Here is an 8,835-nt window from a genome sequence, read left to right on the forward strand (position 1 = left end):
CAGGGGGTTACTGGAATTCCTCGTTAGTTGGTCTTCCCGGGGTCTAGCCGGGAAGGCGGGGTGCCTATGGTCTTTTGGACAAAGCTTGCCAACGATAGCTGCTGCTCTAGCGTTGCCGGTTGAGTCAGCCACTCCCTGCGGATAATGCTTCTATCTACCTTGGGGCATAGCCATAACATGTGCTCTTGATTGATCGGTACGTGGCATTCATCACACTTTGGCGGGGAAGTGTTCATACAGCCTTTGTAGATGTAAACTTTGTCGGGTGTGAGTAGCGTTTGCGTTTGCGTCAGCCTTATAGTGGTTTGCTGTTGCCTGGATAATTTCTTGTGCGGAGGAGTGAATTTGCGTTTGCTGTCTGCGTATTCTTTTAGCTGTAGTTTTCGCGGTGTCACGGGCTTTTGGGTTTGGCCACAGTTGGCAGGTGCCCGGAGAAGCGCTTCGCGGGCGAGCAGGTTTGCTCTTTCGTTTCCTGCCAAACCTGTGTGTCCCGGTACTGTTACGAATGGGCCAGCGCCGCATATCGCATCACTCGCAGCCCCGCATATCGCATATCGCAGCCCCGCATCACTCCTCGGCTGCGCGGCGAAGCCACTCGTGCTCCTTCGAAAACAGGCGCAATCATGTCGGCAACAAGTTGCGACAAAGCCTCGTCAGACGCTTCGCTCTCTGCGCATTCGGCGGCTGCCTGCACGGCTCGTCTCCACGCTCTTCAAGGACACAGAGGCAGGCCCCGGTGATCGCAACGGAGTCCTCCTCTCTCCCCTCTCTCGGACTCAACGTGCCCGAGGCTATGAACAGCTTACGAACTCTGGAAAGAGTGTGGTGCGTGTTCTCACGTGTTGCGTTTGACCGTTACCGCTGTCGGGTATAAATAGAGCTCCCAAGCGTTGTAAACCGTTCCTGTTAGAGCAGCGAATCGATGTTGTCGCTCTGTTCGAGTCCTGTATTGTAACCTCGCCCGTCGGGGCATTGTTCTTTGGCTTCGGCTCACCAGGCCTCGCAAGCTTGGACGTTCCCTGGTTTCCCTATAGGCGGCATATAAATCGACGCCCCACGTGACCAACCTACAGCGAAGTTTTCGACCATCCAGTCCACCACACGGCGCAAGCGAAAGGTTACTTTTGGTATAGAATACAAAACATTCATTCCGTGACTCAAAAAGCCCATACAGTTCGCTTACAATGCGTTATTTAAAAATATTATTAACAAGTTCCACATCAAACATCCGTTGAGCACAAATGTACGCAACTTTTTACGAACAGCCGACTGGTGCACCACCTCGTTTCTGAATTCGCAACCACAAAGCCGCCAATTCAAATTGAAACCGCTGCAACGGCCCACCGTTTCTATGTGCGCGGAGCACTGGTTTCGTGACTGTTATTGCTGTTATTGCTGTTATGTGCTTTTGCGTCCATCAGTTGTTGAGAGGACTGGCAAAACACGGGAATTGAGTGCTTGTTGAGTGACAAATGTGGGAAATTCCGCATCAGAAGACAGCTGTCGAGGCCAGAATATTTGATTCTTCCAACAGAAGGTGAGTGTTATGCACTCCGCTAGAAAGACGGTGCAAACGAAACCGTTGTCGCCGTGAATACCTCATTCGTGCCCTTCGTTCGAAATCTTAGCGCAAGTGAACGAGTTGTTATGGCAAAAAAAAATGTTGTCATGAAAGCGACGTACAATTGCAGCGATCGAAATGAAATGTCGTGGCCTCTGTAAACTTGCGGATGTCAATAAACGATTTGTTCTCACTTGCTGCTCACTGTGGTCTGTGCCAGTCGAGGCCATCTGGTCACCTGGCGTAACATCACTTCACTAGCGCGGCGCAAGTAAACACGCGACCAGCGTGCCAGCCAGGAACCAGCAGGAGCAGCCACGGCCGGACTCGACGCCCCTTTCGCGCGCGGGAGGAGGAGAGTCGAGTCCGGCCGTGGAGCAGCGAGCCGGCGGCCGCCGTGCAAGGGCAGCCATGTTATTAAGGAGCTCAAGCGGCCTGTGCAAAAAGCATCCGCCATGTTTACAAAGCCATGTTTACAGCGCCATCAAGCGGGCGTACTGGGTAGTTCACGACGCCGCCACTACGCTTTTTCTGGCACTACAGGCAAAGCTAGACTAGAGTTCCTTTATATAGCTCCCGCAGGGAGCTAAGAGTTGCGCGACCCTTTTCCACGCGCCGCCGTGATTGCGACACTCCGGTTATCCATGCCGCGCAGAGAAGCCCCCACTACGGCTGCGCCGCAACCGCCGACGCGGGCGGCACCGCAGGAATCCAGCGTAGCCGCCGTAAGGCGCCGCCGACCGAAGCGCCCCCACCGCGCGTCGGCCGCCGTCGGAAGCGTGGCGGCGAGGCTCCTTCACTCGCGACGGGCGGCTTTCCCGCAGCAATCCGGATAACAAAGATGGCGGTCGGTCGCGCAACTCTTAGCTCCCTGCGGGAGCTATATACAGGAACTCTAAGCTAGACCTTTGCTTCTCTAAAATCCTCCCTGTTCTGTGGGCTCACCTCTCGCTATGAACTTGAAGTAAACAGTTACGTTAGCCTATCGGCTCTGGACGTCTTCCCGGCTGCAGTCGGCCCAACCGGTCGCAACAACTGGTTGGCAGCGGTCGGATGGCAACTTCGTAACACCTGAGGCCGGCGGTGCGAGACCCAACACCACGGATGTCAAGGCGGCTTCGGACTTCGCAGAATTCACGGCGGTCAAGGGTGAGTGCGGGACTTGTCTTCACTGAGTTTTACCAGGCTTCTGAGGATAGCTGGTAGGGCGTGTGTTTTTGTCGCGTGGGTTATTCGCGCAAAACATTTTTGGAGCAGTGGGAAAGCAGTACTCTAGACCGGCCATGAATTTGAAAGCGTTGAAAAAACCGCAGTTGTTGGAGCTTGCAAAAGAGTTGCGCTTGGATGTTACGGACGCGCTGAGAAAGCCAGAGCTGATACAGGCTATACTCGCTGTTGGTGCTGACGATGAGGAGCTGTCGGAATGCATTGAGCGGATCAATGGCAGGGAGACCGCGAAACGTCAGGCCGCAGAGGCTGAGCGCCAGCGTGAGGAGCTCGAGTGGCAGAAACAAGAGCATGAACGCAAGCTCAAACACGAGGCAAAGATGCGATGGTACGACCTCGAGTTCGAGCGCCTTGAACAGGAAGCAAAGAGGCTCGAAAAAGAGAGACTCCAACGGGAGAACAAGCACCTAGAGCATGAAATTCAACTCGAGCAGGAAGACGTGAAGCCCGAGTTAGAATTGTTGCTCGAGAAAGACCTCGTTGTCGAGGAAAGCACCGTGCCAGCGCTGCCAGTAGCAGACGCTCGGGAGCGCGAGTCGGAGGCGACCGTTGCTGCCCCACAGCGCGTCAAGGTTGCTGAGAGAGATAACGACGGCGCATTAGCTCAGACTGTCGGCAGAGGCGGCAGAGGGCAGTGCGTGTCCACTGAGTGCGATTATGCGTCGGAGTTTGTTTTGGAGATCTCGGCGGAGTGTTCGGACGGTTCAAATTCGCGGGAGGCCATGGGAATGGCTACCGACTTGAACATGAACATTTCGCGAGATAGCGAGGTTTCGCTGGAGTGCGTAAACCATGGGGCTACCGAAAGACAACACGAGTCCGCTGAAACGGAGGTTGTTCCTTCGGACGGTAGCACAGAAACGAGCGATGTGGTGGCAATGCCTGCAGTCGAGGTAGCGAGCGGTTTGCACAGCTCAGCTGGGAGTCATGACGATCTCGCCACTGAGCAAGCCGATTCCGTCCTGCCAACAGCTCAGGTAGCTGACCTCGAGCAACAGCCAGCCGAGCTCGTAGAGATTCAGGTGTCGCGGGCGGCTGAGCCGTCTGTTGAGACAGGGCAGCTTGGATCTAGCGTAGCCTTGACAGCCGCAAAACAGAACGAAAACACCCTTCGGTATTCGCTTGCTGAGGCTGTTGCCGAAAGCGCTAGGGACAACGAGGTAGTGACTGCTCAGAGCTACCACGTGCCTAATGAGCACGTCGTGCCCTTTTCACTCCAAGCTGATGCTCCCGATGATAGGCCAACATCGGCGGAGCTAGTTGAGGTTGCGGTGTCGACTGCGGCTGAGCCGAAGTCGGGAACCGATCAGCGTAGAGGAGAGAACGTAAACACGTTCCGATGTTCGCTTGCCGAACGCGTTCGCGAAAAGGCGAGCAAGAAGGATAGAGGGAAAACTTCCGCGCGTGCTTGCGGCGCGTGTTTCAGTGCAGGCACGCGAAGGGGCAAAGCCGTGAGCTTGCATCGCGCCAAGGGAACGCCGCCTCCAGGAAGGAGTGCGCGCCTTACGTTCGAACGCTGGAAAATCTCGCTCGCTCCTCCGCGCGCTCGACCTTTGTCGAACAAGACGACCGGTGTCTTTTCACGCGGTCGCAGCAGTCTCTTTCAGAGAACGGGCGCACCTAAAGTGCGATACAAAAAGGGGAAAACTCGGAGCAATGATGAGAGCTCGAATCGCAGCTCTCCGCGCGAGAAGTGGCTTGTAGACGCCTGACTTTCTCAAGTTCGTTGTTTTTCCTGGAGCAGGTTTCGCCCTTTACGATTACATTTTTTTTTGTATGGGACATTTCCAATCAAGCGAAATGTCACCTTTCAGGTTTGTCACTTGTCTAAAGTACTGCTGGGCAAAAATATAACTAGAGTAGTTAGTTATTCGCGTACTTTTCGCAACTAAAAGCCTGGTAGATCTTCAGTGTTGATTTGTCTTCGCACTTGCCGGCGATGCGGTTGTGTCTTCCTGTGTTGTTCTGTTGCTTGCCTGACCAAGCCAGAGACGTTCTTGGGCAGCCACTACTCGTCCAGTGACCCGCCCAGTGAAGCTCCAGCACGGTGTCGTACAGCCAAGGCCTGGAGTCGAGCGTCTGCCGAACACTTCACTTCGACAGCATCCCTCCGGACAACGGTTGCAGACCCTTATCCATCGGGATCTCGGACCCCCGGCGGAGAAGCTGTTACGAATGGGCCAGCGCCGCATATCGCATCACTCGCAGCCCCGCATATCGCATATCGCAGCCCCGCATCACTCCTCGGCTGTGCGGCGAAGCCACTCGTGCTCCTTCGAAAACAGGCGCAATCATGTCGGCAACAAGTTGCGACAAAGCCTCGTCAGACGCTTCGCTCTCTGCGCATTCGGCGGCTGCCTGCACGGCTCGTCTCCACGCTCTTCAAGGACACAGAGGCAGGCCCCGGTGATCGCAACGGAGTCCTCCTCTCTCCCCTCTCTCGGACTCAACGTGCCCGAGGCTATGAACAGCTTACGAACTCTGGAAAGAGTGTGGTGCGTGTTCTCACGTGTTGCGTTTGACCGTTACCGCTTTCGGGTATAAATAGAGCTCCCAAGCGTTGTAAACCATTCCTGTTAGAGCAGCGAATCGATGTTGTCGCTCTGTTCGAGTCCTGTATTGTAACCTCGCCCGTCGGGGCATTGTTCTTTGGCTTCGGCTCACCTCTCGCTATGAACTTGAAGTAAACAGTTACGTTAGCTATCAGCTCTGGACGTCTTCCCGGCTGCAGTCGGCCTTCGCGGTCGCAACAGTACCCAGTGTACCCTTATCGTGCCTTTAAGGTGCTTAAGCTCTTCCAAAGCCGGTTTGGGAATGAAGCCTTGTGTTAAAAGGGTGCAGACTTTCTTGCAGTCAGTGTATATGTTAGTGAGAGTTAGCTGTGTCGCAGTGCAGGCGGCTGCCCAAGCTATTGCAGTGGCCTCGGCTTCTTCGACGGAATAGCCATTGCCTTGGTTTGTCCCTTCCTGGCCTGAACTGCTCGTGAAAGCAATGCCATAGCTATATCATTGCACTGCCGCGTCGGTGTAAACATGGATCTGATGGGCGTCTCTGGTGGATTTCTTTGCGTAAAATTTGGCCCGGATGAGTCGTCTTGCTGGGTTGCGTTCCTTGTCCATATTTCTCGGGATGGGTGCTGTCTGAATGAGGTTCGACAGTTCTGGTGGCAGTATAGCCAGTTCTCCGGTTCGCAAGGGGTTGTAGCCCGCAGCGCGGAGAATGTCCTGGCCTTGCGGGGATTTTCGCAGTCGATCCAGTTGGTTATGTCTGTGGACTGCCAATACTTCTTGGAGTGTATTAATGGTACCTGTGTCGAGTAGCAGCTTGGTACTGGCGCACAAAGGTACGCCGAGGGCGATTTTTGTGGCCTTCCGCAAAAGCGTGTTAAGTTTGTTCTCTTGAGTCCTATTGAGATTGGCGTACGGTATTTGATATCTGATTTTGGACGTGATGAGAGCATCCTTCAGACGAAGGAGGTCGTCTTCTAGGAGTCCTCTGTTTTTGTTAGAGATTCTCCGAAACATGTGCAGAATCTGTTCTCCCTGTCTGATAATGTTATTCACCGCCATGTGTCCTCCTCCGTCACTCTGTAGTGGCAGTCCTAGTACCTTGATGTGCTTTCCCGGGACGACGGTGTGCCCGTTCAATAACAAGCGAAGTTCTGGAGGTTTCCATCGATGGCTATGGACTGCCAGAAGCTCTGTTTTTTCCACGGAGCAGTTTAGTCCTATCCTTACGGCGGCAGCTTCTGTGGCGTCGAGAGTTTGTTGTAGCAGGTCTTGTATGTGCCCAGGACTACCTGTGTTGACCCATACGGTAACGTCGTCCGCGTACAGGGTGTGGCGGATGCCTGGTACCGATTCCAAGGCCCTGTGAGCCTTCAGCATAGCCAGGTTAAATAAAGTCGGAGATAGTACAGAACCTTGTGGGATTCCTCGCTGCGGGTGTGGAAATTCTTCTGATGTGTGCTCGCCAATTCCAACCGTGAGTACCCTGTCTCGTAAAAAGTCTCTGACATAATTATAGAAACGTGCCCCGCAGTCAGTCTTAGCGAGCTCCTCTAACATTGAATCATGATCGACATTGTCAAAAGCTTTCTTTAGATCTATTGCTAGTATTGCTTTGAGTTGCGAATTGCTGGATTCCTTAGTGATATCTTCGTAGATCTGAAGTAGTGCATCCTGTGTGGAAACGTTTGCTCGGTACCCAACCATGTTGTATGGCAGAGCTCCTTTCTTTTCAAGGTGATCTTGAAGGCGGTATACGGCCATACGTTCCATGATTTTGCCGGCGTTTGAGGTTAATGTAATCGGTCGTAGGTTTGCAAGTCGGATTGGCTTCGCTGGCTTGGGTATAAAAACCATGTTCCCAATCTTCCATTGCTTCGCAAGGGGTTGTTGCCCCAGCCACATACTGTTAATTTCTCTCAGAAGTGCCGACAAGTCTTCTTCCGCTAGGTTCCTTAGATGCACCGAGGTTATGGCATCTGGACCCGGTGCCTTGTTTCCTTTGCAGTGGCTGAGAGCGCGTTTCAGTTCTGTCATGTCGAATTTTTGATCGATGTCTTTATTTGGGGCGCCCGTATACTCAGCGTATTGTGGTTGTCTAGGTGCTGGGATGTATGTGTCTTTGATGGATTTGATGAGCTTGTCCGGATCGTTTTCGTGTTCTTTCATGAGTGCCTGTAGCTTGTGCTGCATCATGGTTTTCGTCGCGTCCGGGTTGATGAGCGCTCTGAGTATCCTCCACGTTTTCCCAGTGCTAAGCGTGCCTTGTAGCTGTTCACACGTTTCCATCCACTGCTCATGGCGTAGTTGCGCTGAATAGGTTTCTATGTGCTTGTTCAGCTGATTTATTCGCTTCCTAAGTCTACGGTTGGTCTTATTCTTTTTCCAGCGTTTGACCAGCGCCGTTCTTGCTTCCCAGCAATGAGAGATGTGTTTATCCGCTGCTGGTTGGTCCTCCGTTTGAGAGTATTATTCTTTGCTTGCTTGATTTCTTCAGTCCAGGCGTCTATAGTAAGTGGGACGCAGCCTTGTCTGTCGAGTCTGTATTTGTACCAATCTGTGATGTGCTGTTTCTTCCACTTTAGACGCTTCGCCGTAGCATGAATGATCACTTGTATGACAGCATGGTCGCTGCCAAAGTATTCTTGAGTGTGTGACCATTGAATGTTAAGCTGTCTTGTGGAGACAGTGAGGTCCGGGTTGGTGTCTCTCTCGACAGAATTTCCCAATCTCGTATATTCACTGAAGTCGTAATGTACCCTGTATTCGGCTTCGTGTAGCAGACGAAGTAATCTGCTGCCCTTGGTAGTGTTTCTGTGGTAGCCCCAAGCTGTATGCGGAGCGTTGAAGTCGCCTGCCAAGAGGTGTTCATATCCTGCACGTGAGTCGTTGGGTTTGAGGAGTTCTTTTATTTCCTGTAGCTTGTCTTTCGGCGGACTGTAAACATTGGTAACGTGAAGAGGGCCTTGCTGTGTAGACACAGATATTGTGAGGCTTGCATCCGTGTCATGTTCAATGTTGGCGGGTATACGTTTGCTGACCAGAGTGGCGATATTGTGGCGTCTTTTATACGTCATGTAGCCTGGAATTTACGCCTCCCGGAACTCGGCGCGTGCAGTCTGGCAGCGGCAGGAAAAGCACGCCGACACGACGTCGTGGCCGCGTCTTAGAGGCTCGCCCCTACGGGGCTCGCTCCTAATTGCAGGCTTTTAATAAATGTTGTTCTCTCTCTCTCTCTCCATCCAGGTCGTTTGCGCATGGGCGGTAGGCCCCTTAAATATTCTAGTGACGGAGCTTATATTTAGTCTACTTGCTGGCTCATCCACTTCCAGGGGGAGATGTACAATCTTCATCCTCAGCAGTCAGCGTCGTTGCGCCGCCAACATCCCCATCATCCATGCGTGTGACGATTCCTCGATCGGTGTACGGTCGCACTACGCCGTCTTAGCCGCAATTAAATTTTTTAGGTGCAGAGCTGCCTGTACTTCAAAGGCATATTTCCTAGTCCTGAGTTTACATAATCTACGGTGACATTTTGGC

This window comes from Haemaphysalis longicornis, unplaced genomic scaffold (genome assembly GCF_048455015.1).
Source record: "Haemaphysalis longicornis isolate Haplotype H1 unplaced genomic scaffold, Haemaphysalis longicornis Haplotype H1 scaffold_2, whole genome shotgun sequence".
NCBI lineage: Eukaryota > Metazoa > Arthropoda > Arachnida > Ixodida > Ixodidae > Haemaphysalis > Haemaphysalis longicornis.